An 18139-nucleotide genomic window follows, 5' to 3' on the forward strand; every position below is an offset into this window, starting at 1 on the left:
TTGTTTAAGTGCTCGATTCTTGATTTTGGCTCAGGTCATGATCTCAGGGTCCTGAGATTGAGCCCCGCATCAGGCTCTGCACTCAGTGTAGAGTCAGTTTGAGATTTTCTTCCTCTCCCTCTGCCCCTTCCCCTGCTCGCTCAAGAGTGCTCTCTCTCTCTCAAATAAATAAAAATAAATAGATAAATAGATAAATAAATACAATCAGATTTAACTATTTCATCAAATTGATTTTCTAAATTGTTGGTTGAAGAGAGGTTTGGGCTCTTTTAAAATACTTGATACATTTGTAGCTCTTTCCAGGCTAATATATTAAGTCTACTTTATTCATTATAAAAATTAGTTTCCAGAGAAAGTTTCACCTGGCCCCCAATGCCAATGAAGCAATTTTTTTAAGGACTGCTCATAGGATACATTTTTTAAAGGGGAAGTTATGAGTCATACTAAAGGAGGTGACTTACGTCCACGTGCACCCAGAGTCTGTGTGTCTCACAAATATCGGCGATGTCGTGGAGAGGGTCGAAGGCCCCAAACACTGTGGTGCCAGCTGTGGCTGTGGCACAGAAAGGAGTCTGGCCCTGGTGATGACACAAGCTGAGTTGTGGGTACAGACTCAGGAGGAGCACAGGAATAATCCTGTCGCTTCACCACTGCACTCCTGGGCACCAGGAAGCTGGATGACTTGGACACGAACACTAAGTACCTAATAATTTCAAATATTCTGAGGTATCTCCAGGACTGGAAGAAGTAGCGTAACCATAATAGGAACTCATGTCACTGCTTCCGAGTTTCAGTTATTATATTTCTTTCCAAATTTATTTTCGTAAAATAATACCACAAAAATGGAGATGACCAAATTCCTTTATATAGTCCATGTCCTGATAACTTTTCATTGGATATCTGACAGAAAATTATGAGAGAAATACTGCAATGTTAACTTAATTATTTCAGTTTAATTTTATAAGGAATTTCCCACACTTAGGGATTATTTTATTTCTCTTAGCAATTACCTTAACAGTTGTTTTCCACTAATGAAAATAGGTAAAGAAAATAAAAATGAATTTACATGTTAAGTATGGAGCTATAGAACATATTGTTTTAGCTTGTAATATATTTTTCTCTAACTCAGCAGGAATCATCTTTACCCTTAAAAATACAAATACACATTGATTTATCCTGAGTGAATATGCATACCAATTCTACCAATGAAAAGAATAAATGATATGCAAGACTAAGAAAAATTAGTTTTTAGTGTCTCCCTAAGGCATTTATATGTGTGTAAACACATATTAGGTAAATGTTCAGTTCCCAAAAACTAATGGTGAATATCATGTTGAATTAAAGAATATTTAGTGTGCTATTTGGTCATCTTAAAATTTGTATTACGCTTTCTAAGGAAAGACACAGAATTATAATCTTTTTTTCAAGTGATTAAACTTCAATTTATTTTATTTTATTTTTTAAAGATATTATTTGTTTATTATTTATTTATTTATTTATTTATTTATTTATTTATTTATTTGTCAGAGAGAGAGCACAAGCAGGGAGAGTGGTAGGCGGAAGGAGAGGGAGAAGCAGGCTCCCCAGTGAGCAAGGAGCCCCATGCAGGACTCGATCCCAGGACCCTGAGGTCATGACCTGAGCCAAAGGCAGACGCTTAACCGACTCAGCCACCCAGGCATCCCTAAACTTCAATTTAAAGTAAAAACCTCTTCTCTGGCACATACCCTCACCCTGACCCTGGCTGTAACCCTAAACCTAACCCAAGATCTGGGCGGGGGGAAGGAGAATATATGGTACATATACACAATGGACTATTACTCAGCCATATAAAAGAATGAAATCCTACCATTTGCAAAGACATGGATGGAGCTAGAGGGTATAATGCTAAGCAAAATAAGTCAGTCAGAGAAAGACAAATACCGTATTTTTTCACTCATATGTGGAATTTAGGAAACAAAACAAATGAGAAAATGGGGAGAGAGGCAAACCAGGAAACAGACTTTCAACTCTAGAGAACAAACGGGTGGTTACCAGAAGGGTGGTGGGTGGGAGATGGATGAAATAGGTGATGAGGAGTAAGGTGGGTACTAGTCATGAGGAGCACTGGGTGTTGTATGGAACTGTTGAATCACTATATTGTACACCTGAAACTAGTATCACACTGTATGTTAAGTAACTGGAATTTAAATAAAAACTTAAAAAATAAAAAGTAAAAGCCTCTTGACATCAAGGTATAAAAATCAGGTATCCAATTGGAGGAGGAGGAAAAAGGTGGCAAATTTCAGATGACCTTCACGTTTCTTCACAGCAAATATCCGAGAAAAAAAAGTCAATATTTTTCTACTCAGTCCAGGTATCAGACTGAAACCCAGCATGCCTATTGATGGTTCACTAGAAGCATTCCTACTAACGTCAGGAATAAGGTAAGGATGCTCACTACCATCAGTACTATAGCATTTTTCTCTGAAGAAATTATCTATTATTCAAATGTATGATAGAAAGAAAGAAAGGAAGGAAAACAGAAGAAAAAAGGAAAGAGGAAAAAAACCTAATGGGAGTACATATGGCTGTATACCAGAAATACCTAAAATTATGTATTAAAAAGCTTTTGAAAATAATAAGAATGTTGAGCAACTGGGTGCTTACAAGAGTAAATCATATTCTTATTTTTAAAAACTAATTGTTGTGAATAAATAATAGAATATCCCATTCATAATAATAAAAAAGATGCAAAGTATCTTGGGTGGGGGTGATTCTCAGGAGATACACCCAGAATATATAAAGAAAATCAAACAACTTGTGATAAAGTACTGAATAATAAACTCACAAAACACATTTGCAAGATATTTTATATTCATTTACTTTATATTTCAGAATTTCTAAATACATAAAGATTCCTTACCAGCCAATAACAAATAATAACAACCAATAAAAAATGGGCAAAGAACATGAACAAATCATGGTAATATGCAATTGGCTGGTCAGAATTTTCAATGATAAAAGTATGGATAATATTTGGGGTTAGCATTGTAGATAAGAGCATCAATTAACTTAAACATATTTGAAGGGCAAATAAAAAATCTTTATGAAATTGTAAATCCAGACATTCTTTGAATCAATAATTCAGTTTCTAGGAATTCATGTGAGATATTCAAACAGACTCTTGAATATTTTTATACAATTATATTCATTTAATCATTGTTCTTAAACACTAACATCTAGCGGGAAACCCTTAATTGTCTTTTAAAATACAATTTATGAAATTCTGTTACATTTATAAAATGGAAAACTCTATAAGTAATTAAAAAAGAATAAGGTCTGCATGAATTCATGGGATAAGATTTCTGAAACATATTCTAAAACCAAAAAACTATGAAAGCAAGTTACAGAATACACATAGAATTGACGTGTAAGTTTGCTATGAATAAAAATGATCCTCAGAATATATGTACTATTTGTCATATTATTTATTTCTGAAACCTGGTATTTAAGGAAAATGGAAATATCTTTTTACTTTGTAGATTGCTAAAGCAGTTGAATTTTTATCTACAAATATTATTACATTTTTATGTGTATTTATTATGCATATAATTCAATATATTTAAAATAGGGAAGATCTGAGACAGTCCCTCTCATATAAGACTATATTTAGTAAAGAAATTTTAGGAATAGGATAGGATAACTTTGGCACTTCTTATCATACTAATGGCAGTTAAAATTTATTGAAATTGGGAGAGTATTCTTGCTAAAAATTGGAATAGGAAATAGGATTTTAATCTACGAAGCATAATGATAATAATGATTTTTAAGAATGTGTTAGAAACATACCTTTCAACACATTTTACTTCAATTACATTCTCAGTTCCAATACCAAGGATTGCTGCAGCTTTTTTTTACTGAATAATGACCCTTGGACAAAAATGAAAATAGGAAGGGCATTCATTTCTCTGCCTTTCATGATCATTTACACTAGTGCATTTGGGGGCATAAACACATAGCTTTGAATGGGTTTGCGCATGTGTACATACATCTACATACACACGCACGGGTCTCAAGGCATATTTCCAGGCCCTCATCGTGACATCTGTTCAGATGTAGGAGGTTGTGACACCTCATTTAGAAGGCACCATCACACAACTCTTCACATGCAGTGGGGGTTTGAATATTCTAGTTCTCGATATACACAGGAAGTCATGTCACTTATAAATCTAGTAATAATATTCTCCAGTGATAAAATCCTTACAAGTTCCAGACAGTTGTAACTCTTGCATTACAGATATCTATATCATCTATATCTATATATTTTTTAAGGTATAAGGCTTGGAGAAATGCATTGATTCTTCTGATGCCTGCAATTCTGAATTTTCGCTTTGACATCAACTTCGATTTCTTGCCTTCTAGATAACTATCATTCTGCCTGGTGTAAATAATATCAGTAAGATGGAGGTATTAACAGCTCAAGATCTAAACTTGGACCTGGTTATTTTTAGTTGTCAGGAAAAGACCAGATATATGAAAGAAAAAAATGCAGAAATTTAAAACCCTAACTATGATTCATTTCAATGGAGAATGCACCAGTTAAATAGGAAATGATTTTTTTAATCTACATTATGGAAATTCAGCATATTTACTCATTCTATGCAAAAGTTATATGTCAAATGATGAAAATGACATTTGTAAACCAGCACCTTAAATTATGTAAGTTTTACAGTAAATGACATTAGTTATGCAGCAGTGGTCTCCAACTTGATAATATGCTTATATATAATGCCAATTTGAGTTTGGTCATAGAAACATATTATAAACACAGAGACACTTCAAAGAAAACCCTATGTTTAGAGGCACTTTTAGGTGGAATTCTCAAACTGGAACGACTATTACATTTTAATATCACAAATGTTGCTCAGGTGGAAAAGAAAAATGTGACCAGATTTATTAAAGGGAAGCATCGATTTTTTAAAAAAGAAGCAATGATGCCGTATACAAGATTGGAACACTAAAACAAGAGGAGACATCACTGGATACATTGTCAATATCAGAAACCTTTGGCTGAGGACCTAGTCTATAAAAATAAGCCTTTCTCTTTAACTGATTCCTTTGATCCTCACTGGAAAAATAAAACATCAATCACATTCTTCTCTACATTCAATGATAGAGAAAATCATTAAATCTTTACAATTTTTATGGCTTGATTTTTTTTTTTGGTAAAGATAGCACAATGCTTTATATTTATAATCACATTTTTTGTTAGTTTCTCATATTTTGAAATTAAATTTTAATCCTGAATTATCTGTATTGCTAATCTCTAGAGCCTATATTGACTGCAAAGTTGTTTTTTTCTCTTTCTAATATCAGTATGCAGACCCAGACACAGAGATTACTGAATCTATGTATTGTTAGAGTGAAGCTAATATTCTGACTTCCAATTACTTTACAGTTTATCCCAGAAGACTCTTAAAAGTTGGAAAAATCTAGACTTGGCACTTACTTGTTTGGAAACAAATAACACAATGCACGGGAGTGCGGTCATGCCTTGTCTTTTTATCTCCGGATATTGCTTATAACGGGCTACTAACATACCACAGAGGTTGGATATACTTCCACCTATGCAAAAGAAATAGTAACATTAACCTAATTTCAACAATCAGAAATGTTTATTGAAATCATGACAATCTGAGAGCTTTCTGAAACTAACATGGTGCCAAATCACCAACATTATTTTATTTTTTTATTTAAAGATTTTATTTATTTATTAGAGAGAGAGCACAAGCAGGGGGAGTGGCAGGTCGAGGGAGAAGCAGGCTCCCCACTGAGCAAGGAGCCCTATGTGGGGACTCGATCCCAGATCCTTGGGATCATGACCTGAGCCAAAGGCAGATGCTTAACCGACTGAGCCACCCAGGCGTCCTGCACCAGCATTATTTTAAAACTGTCTTTCCTTGAAAGTGTTGCGAGAAATGTCGAACACCAAAATTCATAACTTTTAGATTTATGGAAATTTTGTTTATAATTATAACTAACACAATGGCTCATGAACATTTATCTCTTAAAAATAATAGCATTCGCTGAAATATATTTTGAGTGTCTCCTAATATGTATTTTATTTAGTTTAGAGAAATGATTTCTTGCTTTTTCTTACCAGGTGCAAATATTCCTTCTGCTTCTGTTTCTTGCCAGCCAATAATTTCATACATTTTCTTAAGAAGAACTGTTTCCATGACAGTAAATACTGGAACTATTTCATAGGTAAACCTATATTATATACATAGATTTCTACTGTGAATCATATAAAATGGAAAAGGATAAATAAAATCATGTGCTGGATAAGGTTATGCACATTTTTTGGTATTCTATAGAAGACTGTAGAAGAAATAGTTAAAACTTATATGCTCTAAATCGTCCCTTCCAGATTAAGAGTATATTAGTTCTACAAAGTTCTACAAGGAAAGTATCATGGACTCCATTGTTTTGTGCAGTAACTGGGAATTTCTTTCCCACCAAAAGTAATTTTGGAAAGTAAACCCTACCCCTCAGCACATACACAATACCGTTTATGGCCAGAAAATGCCCATATATATATATACATATATCACAAGTCAGAAAGAGATCTAGAGCTACAAACAATATTGTGCAGAACATGAAATAGGTAGAAAAAGCCTCTTCTCAAAATTGATTGATAAAGATTTTCTACCTAAAGATAGTACTTTGGACAAGCACACCAAAAAAAGGCTAAAAACTATTATGTTTTCAGTAATAGCTCGAAGCAAGTAGATGGTATAAGGCAAGAACAGTATGGGATTCATGAACAAGAATTCAGAGAGCATAGCAATGGGGACTCACTCTCTTCTGAGTCACCCCGTGAGATTAGAGTCCCTTCCACAAAAAGAAGCAGCTAAGATTAAAAAGAAGGCTATCAGCTTTTGTCTATACATGCCGTATACAATAAGCAGTGAAGTACTTACTGTGCATTCTGAAATCAGAGTTGGTTCGGTTATTTTCAAGAAATTCTTTTATTTGTCCTCAAACACCTTTTAAGGACCCCTGTAAGTGTTCTTAGATAGAGATACCCCAGTATCAGACACCATTGATGTGCCACTTGAGATGCTCTCAGCTTCCCCTGTCTCTAAAGCCTCTGGATGTGATGGAGGCCCAGCCTCTGCTGTGACCACTTTCACTCAGACACACTCACAAGCCGACAGAGAATCCCTTGCCACCTACAAGGCAGGCACTGACCTACAGCCTGGGGGTCGCCTTTTGCCTCCAGCCATGACAAGGCATGGAATCTTCTGGGAGTCCCAAGAATGCCCAGTGTTAACTCCCAATGTTAATGGGGGAGTTAACATCCCGTAGTGCAGTCCTTTGGCCATAAGAGAGCTGGTTGAAAATCAGTTCTTTCCCCTTGTTCCCGACAGATGGACTGCCCTTTGAAGCAGTCATTTACAAGAGGGCACTGCATCCCAGATGATGAAGCATTCGCTTCTGCTTGTACTAATGGTATAGACAGGTCTACCATCTCCCTCATGTTGCTCTTCTGTCCTGTCCTGACTCCCTTCATCTTTCCTCAACCCTGTTCTTCAGGATGGCATGGCCTAATAAAGTAGTTACGCATAAGCTCTTGCCCAGGGGGCCCCACACAGAGACCCAGTAAGGAAACACATTGCCTCTGAGAATTAAGACTCTAGTCCTAAGAGAAACAAAGTTAAGAAGCAAGCCGTATGCACTGGTACTTCAACCGGCTCATTTCTGCCAGCACATGGTATGCCAGCTTCAACATCTACACACATTACCTTTCTGATTCGATCTCCGTGCCATGGAGTAGGCATTATTATTTTCAGGCAACAGACTCACTAAACTTCCCAGCACTGCAGAGGGTAGAATTAGGACTGGAATCAGGTTCTCCTTAGTTCTACCTCGCATGATCCCACTGTCTCAGAGTGTATTAAGAGATCTCCATTCATCAAAAAGGAAGAAACTGAAGGTCAAGGAGACTCTCTGAAATCCTTTCTCTCTGCATCTCCCATGTGTTCTTTCTACTCTTCTTTATTTTCTTCAATAGAGAATGATTAAGTCTCATAACAGTGGGATTCTAAACAATGGAGTAAGATTTAGAAATTGAGTTTTCTGTCATCATTTATAGAGCAAAGAAACATATTCTCTCCAAAGATAAAGTTTTTTTAAGTAACATTACTCTGTGCATATTTCAAAGGCCATAATCAAGCAATGAAAATTAAAAATAGCAGTAGCATGTGTAAGCCATTTATGTTTGCCTTTCATACCTACAAAATGCTAATTACTACCATGAGCCATGCATCATTAAAGCCCCAGTGATAACTAAACAGTTAAAGTAAACCTTACTTTTTCCACATCGCAAAGCAGTCTCTCCTCGTAAACATTTAGTTCTTGGTTTTAAAGTTTAAATTCCTACCAGCCCTCTCTTTTGATTGCTAGTTAAATTAAATTAATATTTGACACAGACTGTTCCTTTCAATTTCATACCCAATCATTTCCCTGTCCTTTTAACCTTGAAAAATATTGCCCTAAAATTAACTTTACTTCAAAACACTGTGGCAAGTAGATCTGATTTTTATATGACCAACAGTTTTGCTATGGCAAAGGTCAAATTTTTAAAGAATCACACTGGAGTTGGGTTTAGATTTCCTTTAGAAGTTTACTTTCTTCACCTTTGATCAGATTCGGGTTCTAATTTATATTCAGGCAACTTCCCATACACTTGTGCATGTCTTTTAGACTACCGTATGCTGTGGGCTCTTTGGGGGTAGTGTTTAAATGATTCCAACCCTAGAACTGGACTCACAGTCTGCGCACCAATAACCCGGACTAATCAACTGACCTTTACTCTTTACCAAGGAATTCAGATTCTGAAAGTTTCTAGAGACTGTCCAGAGGACTGGATAAACCCAGAGAACATGGAGCAGCTTCTTTGCATTTCTCTCAGGGTACGGACTATTTGTTTTTGATATGGCAATCATCGTATCCAGCAAAAATATACAATCTACATCTTCACTCTTGTTTACACGTGTCTCTGAGGCTCACATTCCTTGGCCCAGAAGGATACCCACATGTTGGTATTGGCAGTGGCGGCCAACCATTCCCCAGCAAGTCCGACCACATCTAGCCCACTGGAGAGCTGGTTAAAAAAGCGAGGATGACCTAGAAAAAAGACAAAACTACAAATGAGCCAAAATAAAAACACGGGGCTAAAAAGCAGTTCAATTTTCTAGCAGTTTCTCAGTTAACAAGTATCCAGGGATCAAGCACACATAAACGAATTATTTCATTCAATAAATACTACTGAGAGCTATCAGAGGCAGGGACAGTACTCAACACGGGGGAACACAATCGTAAATAAGGTGGACAGAGCCACTACTGTGCGGATCTTACTGATCAGTGGAAGAAAACACCAATGTGCTTAACTGCAATTGTGAAAAGCACCACAAAGGAAAAGATGGGCGTGTTATAAGACCATAAGACCATTCCTTGAGGGCCTAAGGCAGTCAGGGGAGCAGGAGAAGCAATCTTTAGAGAAGGCTTCTTGGAGAAAGTAATTTTTCAAGCAAGATCTAAAGTTAGCTTCCCGACAGAGAGTGGAGGAGACGCATCACGGGTAGCAGGACAGCTTGTGAGGAGTCAGGGAGTTGAGGAAGAGCTCCTAAGCTTGAGGGGCAGGGACCCATCCCGGGTCTAAAGTAGAAAGACCCAGGCTGGGATGCATGAAACCACCTCAGTGAGTGGGGAAAGGACCACCGAAATCAAATTAAATAATTTTTTCTCAAAAGCTGCTTCCACGTTTTTTTGGACTGATATTTACAATGAGTTTTTGAAGACTTATATTAATGAAGAATCACCAAGCATTAGTTGCCACATTGAACATTCTATATTCAACTCAGTTTAAATTAATTTCCTCCTTAGCTCCTTTGCACTTCTTTGACAACATAGCTCAAGGATGACATGCATCACAACACTCTGCAAACATCTTTTTCCTCAGGTCACTTTCCCTGGCTTGCAGCGCCCCTCTTCCCATAGAGCCTGCATAGTTTTAACAGGTAGGTGCTCAGGAAGTGTTCCTTAAATCGAAACGAAACGAATGGAATGCCTGGAAGTTGTGGCTGTTACAAAGTGCTTCTTTCTATTATTTACTTTTCGCTTTCTCAGCATCTTTGCCTTTTCCCTCTGTGCTTGATCCTGGGAAATGCAAATGCAGGCAATGGGCCCCTAGAGATTCATCTACATTTGCAATGCTGAATAAGGGAAGGAAAAAGAACTTGATTTACATCTGTCATAGTGCTTCCCCTTTGCTCTGCTCTTTTTCAGAACTTCTTTTGCTATTTTTATTTCTAACGAAAACTTGTTTCAACTTCACATTTACTTTGTAAATGTTGAACTTAGTCTTAAAACATGCCTTTTATTTCGGAATCCTAAGAGGCTTTCTTTTTGCTTTGTTCAATAATATTTTTCTAGTTGTAAATATACTATATATTAGAGAAGCGCATAGAATAGAAAGTGATACAGAACAGTAATTTTTATGCATATATGTAGAGAAATTATCTACATAGCTATCTCAATATTTACAATAAATACGTTTGGAAGGTATAACTTAAGAATGTGTTTTTGTAAATAGGTAGTTTTATATGTGTGTATATATACACTTTCACACAGAGTTTAAAGTATAAATATAATTGAAATCATATTAAGCATATTATTTTGTGGTATGTCTTTTTTTTTTAAAGTCACAACAATAAGCTTTAATTCGTATGTATACTATTTCTTTCTTTTTTTTAAATTTTTTATTGTTATGTTAATCACCATACATTACATCATTAGTTTTTGATGTAGTGTTCCATGATTCATTGTTTGTTCATAACACCCAGTGCTCCATGCAGAATGTGCCCTCTTTAATACCCATCACCAGGCTAACCCATCCCCCAACCCTCCTCCCCTCTAGAAACCTCAGTTTGTTTTTCAGAGTCCATCATCTCTCCTGGTTCCTCTCCCGCTCTGACTTACTCCCCTTCATTCTTCCTCTCCTGCTATCTTCTTTTCTTTTTTCTTAAAATATGTTGCGTTATTTGTTTCAGAAGTACAGATCTGTGATTCAACAGTCTTGCACAATTCACAGCGCTCACCATAGCACATACCCTCCCCAATGTCTATCACCCAGCCACCCCATCCCTCCCACCCCCGACCACTCCAGCAACCCTCAGTGTGTTCCTGAGATTAAGAATTCCTCATATCAGTGAGGTCATATGATACATGTCTTTCTCTGATTGACTTCTTTCACTAAGCATAACACCCTCCAGTTCCATCCACGTCGTTGCAAATGGCAAGATCTCATTCCTTTTGATGGCTGCATAATATTCCATTGTGTATATTGTGGTATGTCTTTTTATAATGATTAAAATTCTGTGAGAAATTCCCCATGACTTTCCTAGGACTTTAAATGGTAACATTGCATAGTATCCTCTCAAAGGATATCCAGTTTATATAAGATAAATGTCAAAATGAATATACTTTTTTGGGTTTTTGGTATTAAAATTAATGCAAAAATGAGCATTCTTAAATATAAGTCATTTTTGCTTGATGGCATGGTTGATCAGTTTGGTCTGAAGATAAAATATTTGTGATGCTGAAAGTTTCTGGAATGTCAAAAATACATTATTTTAAGTGTCTATTTGAAGTCTATCAAATATTGGCTAGTCATCATACACAAATGATTTCTAGTTATTAAAATATACATGAAATATTTTCACAGATCACATAGTAAGAAATGAATAATAAACCCAGGGATATAGGTCATAGTTGAACCCTTTTGGTGTGTGTGTCTTTCCAAAGATTATGTTGTTTCCAATACATTATTTAGTATACAGTTAAGATTTTAGAAATAGAATTCCATAGAGCCTATTGAAACAGTGTTAACTCCTGGAAGTATCATTGCTTTAAGTGGTTAAGAATAAAGTTACAATAAAAAAAAAAAAAGAATAAAGTTACAATAAAGCTAATCAGAAAACACAATTTCTAAAATATAGGATGTACATATACATAATTATACATATATAATTTTTATCTCTATATTTTATTGATGTAAAAGGATAATCAATTGAGCATCAATATTAAATATGACCGAACGAAATAGATAAGTGAAAATAAGTTAAAATGGGACATTTAGTTGCCATTGGGATATAACTCCCCAAACCAAAACTATTTATTTACTTTTCTTGTTAATTAATAAACAATTCATATGTGATAACACCAATGTTTTAAATAAAAATGAGTAAAACTGGACCATTTTCAACATACACATAAACTTAAGACTATTCAATCCATCTTCAGTTCAGGAGCATCAGTTTGAAAATTACCTGTTTTAACACCGTATTTTAAGGTATCTGTACAGTCAACAAGTAACTGCTTCAAAGATTCAGGGAGGTCAGACAGTTCCAAGTTAAACCCATCCAAACCTTCAAGAAGTTGATGAGGATGATGAAAGTCCAGTATTTTACTCTTAACATCAAAAGTTTTTTGATGTAATGCACAAGAACATTTACCACTTGTAGCAAAAAACATTTTGTTAAATCTTTACCACATCCTTCGATGGCAACAAATCTAGAGAAAAAAAAAAGAGTTAAACAGCCAGGTTGGTAACTAGGGTACCAAAGAAAATCACCACTGGGGATAGAGTTTTGCTCATTGGAGATTAAAGATATTAAAAGGCCATGTCAAGTAACAAGTAGCATTTGTCCAAATCTTACTTATAATTTTCATTCAAAGTCCCATTGGATAACAATTTTCACCAAAAGAAGAAAAAAGCCATTTTAGATTAATGCCATTGGAGTAATTGAACCATCAAGATCCCCCAGGTGGATCTTATTATATTGTCTAGTCAAAAAATGAGCTGATAATTGTACGTTTAAAAGTAAATTAAAGCATCGAGGGGCGCCTGGGTGGCTCAGTCAGTTAAGCGGCTGATTCTTGGTTTCAGCTCAGGTCATGATCTCAGGGTCATGAGATCCAGCCCTGCGTCGGGCTCCATCCTGGGCATGGAGGCTGCTTGAGATTCGCTCTCTCCCTCTCCCTTTGTCCCTCCGTGCACATTCTCTCTCTCTCTCTCTCAAAAAAAAAAAAAAGTTAAAGCATCAAATCTTAAAGAAATTACAATTGCTTCAATAAATATGTAGATGACAAAAAAGAATGAAACAAACAACATTTGTTACCGACATCCATACCTGAAGCATAAGCATTTGATAAATTAGTCATTACATTGTCTGTCTGAGCATCTTTTGTCACATTTTTCTCAGTTGATTGAAAAGCATGACCAGACTTTTTTCTCCTCTGTTCCTTACCTAAGTTAAAAAAAGGAAGTATTTTGTGATTATTAAAGCATGCTGATAATATGTATTTAGTGCTTTTATCTATAAATAGATGCTTTCAAGAAATTCATAACCAGTGAAATTCTTATTTACATCCACATGTGATCTCTGATGGGTAGGTATAAACTGGCGAGAAGCATTAATTCTACTGAAATTATGTAAGCTCTTTTATAACTGTATAGAGAACAAATGATACAATTTGTGGTTGTTAGTTTCATATCAGTTTAGTGTACAGGATTAGGAATTTAGTAATTGAGATCTATAATGTTTAATTATAAATAACAATGCCCACTTCATAATAAGATCCTGCTACTAACTTTTAATACATGTAATAATGTCTACTATATATTAAGAGCTCTAAGTGCCTTGCACACATTTTAATCCTCACAATAATTCTACAACATAATCCCATTTTGCCAGTATGCAGATAAAGAAACAAATTTAAAGAAGTTAAGTAATAGTAATAATCCTAAATATAAATAATTCTAAGTAATTCTAAAATCTCATATGTATTGTTCTATTCAATCCTCATAACACAGGGTTATGATATAGGTGCTATTATTATTAACAAAAATAGCTTATATGGTAGAACTAGGATTTATAGACAGATGTTTAAATCCAAAGACCATTAAGTTATCCTTTAAAAATCAGTATTTAAAAACAGCAAATCCTGAAGTCCTCTTCAATAAAAATATTAAACCAAATATCCAATCAAGCAAACAAGTCATTCTTAAATATCTTTTAATGTTCTGGGCATGTGGGACAGGGAAGGACGTATAAACTGTAATTCATAATATCAAGGTGTTGGCCTACAGCTAGACAGAAAATATGAAGCAATCAGAAAATAGTTTCTAGCTAAATTTTATAGTTTTGACTTTATAAGCTTAGTGGTATTAAATGCTTCCAGTTCTAATGGATTTTTCTTAAAATAAAATAAGCCATTCTCTATATATTTCAGATTGCATTTTTAGACTGTAGCAAAATCAATTTGGTTTAGTTTTGATACAATGTTTAAGCATTTTTAAGTGTTTATGTATGACAGATAAAAATGTTCTATTAGACCTTTTCTCATAAAGAATAAAAACCTGATACATGAAAAAACTGTGCAAGACAGAAATTACAAAAACGTGAGATTGTTAGTAAAGCATGCAAAGTACTTAAAAACAAATTTCCATATTACATGTTGACCCTGTAGATAGACATATATTAGGTTAATTCTTCATAAAAATTCTTTTTCTAGAGGAAAATTGCTTTTTAAAGTGTCACTGCTATACAGAATGAATAATAATTAATAACATAAATCCTAAAGTAAATAAAGTTTTAGAAGCATAACTCCTTTTAAATAATTGGTGGAAATAACAATTATAAGAGAAAGTGAAATTTAAAAAATTCTACACATGGAACAGTATTACAAATGTTTATAAAGAAATTATGTAAAAACCAAAGATCTGATATATTGGTATAAGAATTATCCTTCATTAATAGTTCAACTACAGGGCACCTGGGTGGCTCAGATGGTTAAGCGTCTGCCTTTGGCTCAGGTCATGATCCCAGGGTCCTGGGATCGAGTCCCGCATCGGGCTCCCTGCTCCTTGGGAGCCTGCTTCTCCCTCTGCTTCTCTCTCTCTCTCTCTCTCTCCCTCTCTCTCTCTCCTCCTCTGTCTCTCATGAATAAATAAATAAAATCTTTAAAAAAAATAGTTCAACTATACATTGAATCTACAACCTAAAATTATATTAAATTTATATTTAATAACAAAATGATTTTTTAAATATGTAAGACAAAGACTGCTAATATGTTTTTTATTAATTTTTTATTGTTATGTTAATCACCATATATTACATCATTAGTTTTTGGTGCAGTGTTCCATGATTCATTGTTTGTGCATAACACCCAGTGCTCCATGCAGAACGTGCCCTCTTTAATACCCATCACCAGGCTAACCCATCCTCCCACCCTCCTCCCCTCTAGAACCCTCAGTTTGTTTTTCAGAGTCCATCATCTCTCCTGGTGCTAATATGTTTTTGTCAAAATATGTGATATATGATTAATATATGTGATTAATAATCATATAAAATAAGTAAGACTTGACAGTCTGCACTTTTTGACAAGTAACACTCAAAATCCCACTCTTTCAGTTAATAATAATTGCCATTGAATTCCCACTTCTTCTCACAAAATTTCAATTTACTTGTCAGGCTATCTCCACAATCCTTGACATCCATGTTCTGTGAAGAAATAGTATCTGCTTTCAAGGATTACCTGGAGCCAGGGAGTGATTTTATGTGATGGAAAAGAACCTGACCATGAAAGGTGTATAACTGCCCTAACATAATATAGATTCTCTTAAAGCCCTTTTTATTGATGGCACAGAAATCTGAAGCAATTTCATTATTTGTAAAAAGGGCAGGGATAAAATGCCTTTATTTGTTTAGAGAATTAAACAAAAGATGATTGTAATGTATTTGTGTTTAAACGCTAAGGCTTTTTAAAAGTATGATTTCCTGTCAAAAAAGGAATGGGCTTCAACTTCCCTTTTGACAATTACAATTTTTATCTGCAGGGTGAAGTGTTAGGTACTTAACATTCTAGGGCAGAAATGAAAAAAATGCATGGGCATGTTAACAATACAATTCACACCCTTGTAACACAGGTATTTACTTGCCTTTGGATTGAAAACCTTAACATTTTATTTTTTTTTAAGATTTTATTTATTTATTTGAGAGAGAGAGAGCACAAGCAGGGGAGAGAGGCAGAGGGAGAGGGAGAAGCAGGTTTCCCGCTGAGCAGCTAGCCCGATGCGGGACTCGATTCCAGGACCCTGAGACCATGACCTGAGCTGAAGGCTTCCACTTAACCGACTGAGCCACCAGCTGCCTGACAACCTTAACATTTTAAATAATCCAAAAATACATAATGGTCTTCACTTCTGAGCCTCATTTCCAAGTACGCATTTTCTCCAGAATTAATCAAATGTCCACTTATCCCTTGGGATTTACAACTATTGAATAATATGCTGGTCAACATTATTTTTCTTTATTAAGCATGTTAATGAAAGAGCAGGAAAACACAGATGATTCACATAAGAAAATCATCTGGAATACATTATCCTCTATCCTAGGCATTTGGGTACAATTTATAAAATGATTAAGTAACTTAATTTATTCTAACAATAATGAAAAAAGCATTGTGGTTTATCAAAAGCCATTTATAACTTTCAACCCAATTTGAGACATTACTGCAACTTTTTCTTCATTAAGGAGTCCACTTAGAGCCTGTAACACACAAAAATATATATATTTGATGATTTGAAAACCATTTCCCCCTTCCATTGTTTTCCAGTGGAATTGACTGATGATGGTAGAAGTGGCATATATGTGGGAAAATAGAAAAAATAAACCGCAAGGAGCCCACAGCTGTCTTTCCATTCCTTTGAATGATCTGCAGAACTTCTTTGCTCTAATAGTATCATGACATCCATTAAGGAAGGTTGTCCCATTATCTTCATTCTGCAAAGATGAACCCTTCTCAGGATTCCTGGACTCACCCTCATCTCCGTCAATAGGCCCACCCATGATCGCCCACTACTTGTGCAGTGAGTCATCCCTCACATTCCAAGTTCATCCCCGAAGCTCCTCACCTGCCCCTTCCTTTCTCACACATAATAACCAGCAGCACTCTACGTTCAAGCCTCAAACAATCCCAATTCTGAGGAAATGGGTTTTGAGCTATAAGTTACTCTCTAGCTATCACTCATTTCTTCCCTTTCATGTCCTCACATTGGCAATTAGACTTTTATTTGTAGACATGCTCAGCACAAAACCCTCCCCAGCCCGAAGGAAAATTAATGTTGTTGTTTGTTTCACCTTACCCTAATTTTATACATTTGTAAACACAAATAAATTAAAATTAAAACCCACAATTTTTCTCCCCAAAGCATGTGAAAGCTTTCTTATTATTACACGACATTATATAGGACTACAAAGGGGAAAAGAAGACAATACTCCCCTCTTATGATTGGTACTAATATTAACACCTGTAGATTTCTTTCACTGGACCCTTGTTGTATTTTGTACCGTGCTAAATATTTTTCACATGTTGAGTCTTCATAGAGAGTCTATGATTTTGGCATGTCTCCTTACCTCAGTTCTGCCATCAATAAAGTGGGCACGGTACTAATACCTACTCATGGCTTTGTGGTATCGAGACAATGCCTCTTAAGGTCTTCTAATATTAATTCTTTATGTCACTCTTTTCTCTGGCAATCCTGACAGACAAACACAAACAAAAAATCATTTTGAGAACACCACTTGCTCTGACCAAAAGCGTGCCCTGCTTCCCAACCACTATTTGATAAAGTCCTTTATTGACTCTTTCCTTGTGTTACCTCTTAGTATGCATTTATAGAAATTTTCTGCATCTCAAAAGTAAGTTCATTCACTCTTTTTCTTACTTCGCCTCATTATATTTTGTAAAATTTCATCTGTTTTAAATGCTTTCCTTCCTCCTCTCTTCTAATCCAAAAGTTACATTTAATCCATATTTATCAAGTACTTCTATGTGCCAAGCACTCTTCCAAGCTAAATTTGTATGAACTCATTTAATTCTCCCTGAAACCTTATAACACTACTGTTTACTTACTCCATTTTACAAATGAAGAACCTAAAGCACTGAGAATTCATGTTATTTGCTAAGAATCGCATAGCTACTAACTGGCAGATGCAAGACTCAATCCCAGCTATTCTGGTTCTAC

At 35.3% G+C, this 18139-nt stretch overlaps 1 pseudogene; it reads right to left on the reverse strand.

Moving 5' to 3' along the window:
- The window catches only part of LOC112834986 (glutamate decarboxylase 1-like), a 31414-nt pseudogene extending 14453 nt beyond the window's left edge, over positions 1 to 16961 (reverse strand).
- Positions 16962 to 18139: the final 1178 nt, after the last annotated feature.

Source organism: Callorhinus ursinus, unplaced genomic scaffold, assembly GCF_003265705.2.
Source record: "Callorhinus ursinus isolate GAN/ISIS: 27379988/994484 unplaced genomic scaffold, GSC_fseal_2.0 scaffold11, whole genome shotgun sequence".
Taxonomy (NCBI): Eukaryota; Metazoa; Chordata; class Mammalia; order Carnivora; family Otariidae; genus Callorhinus; species Callorhinus ursinus.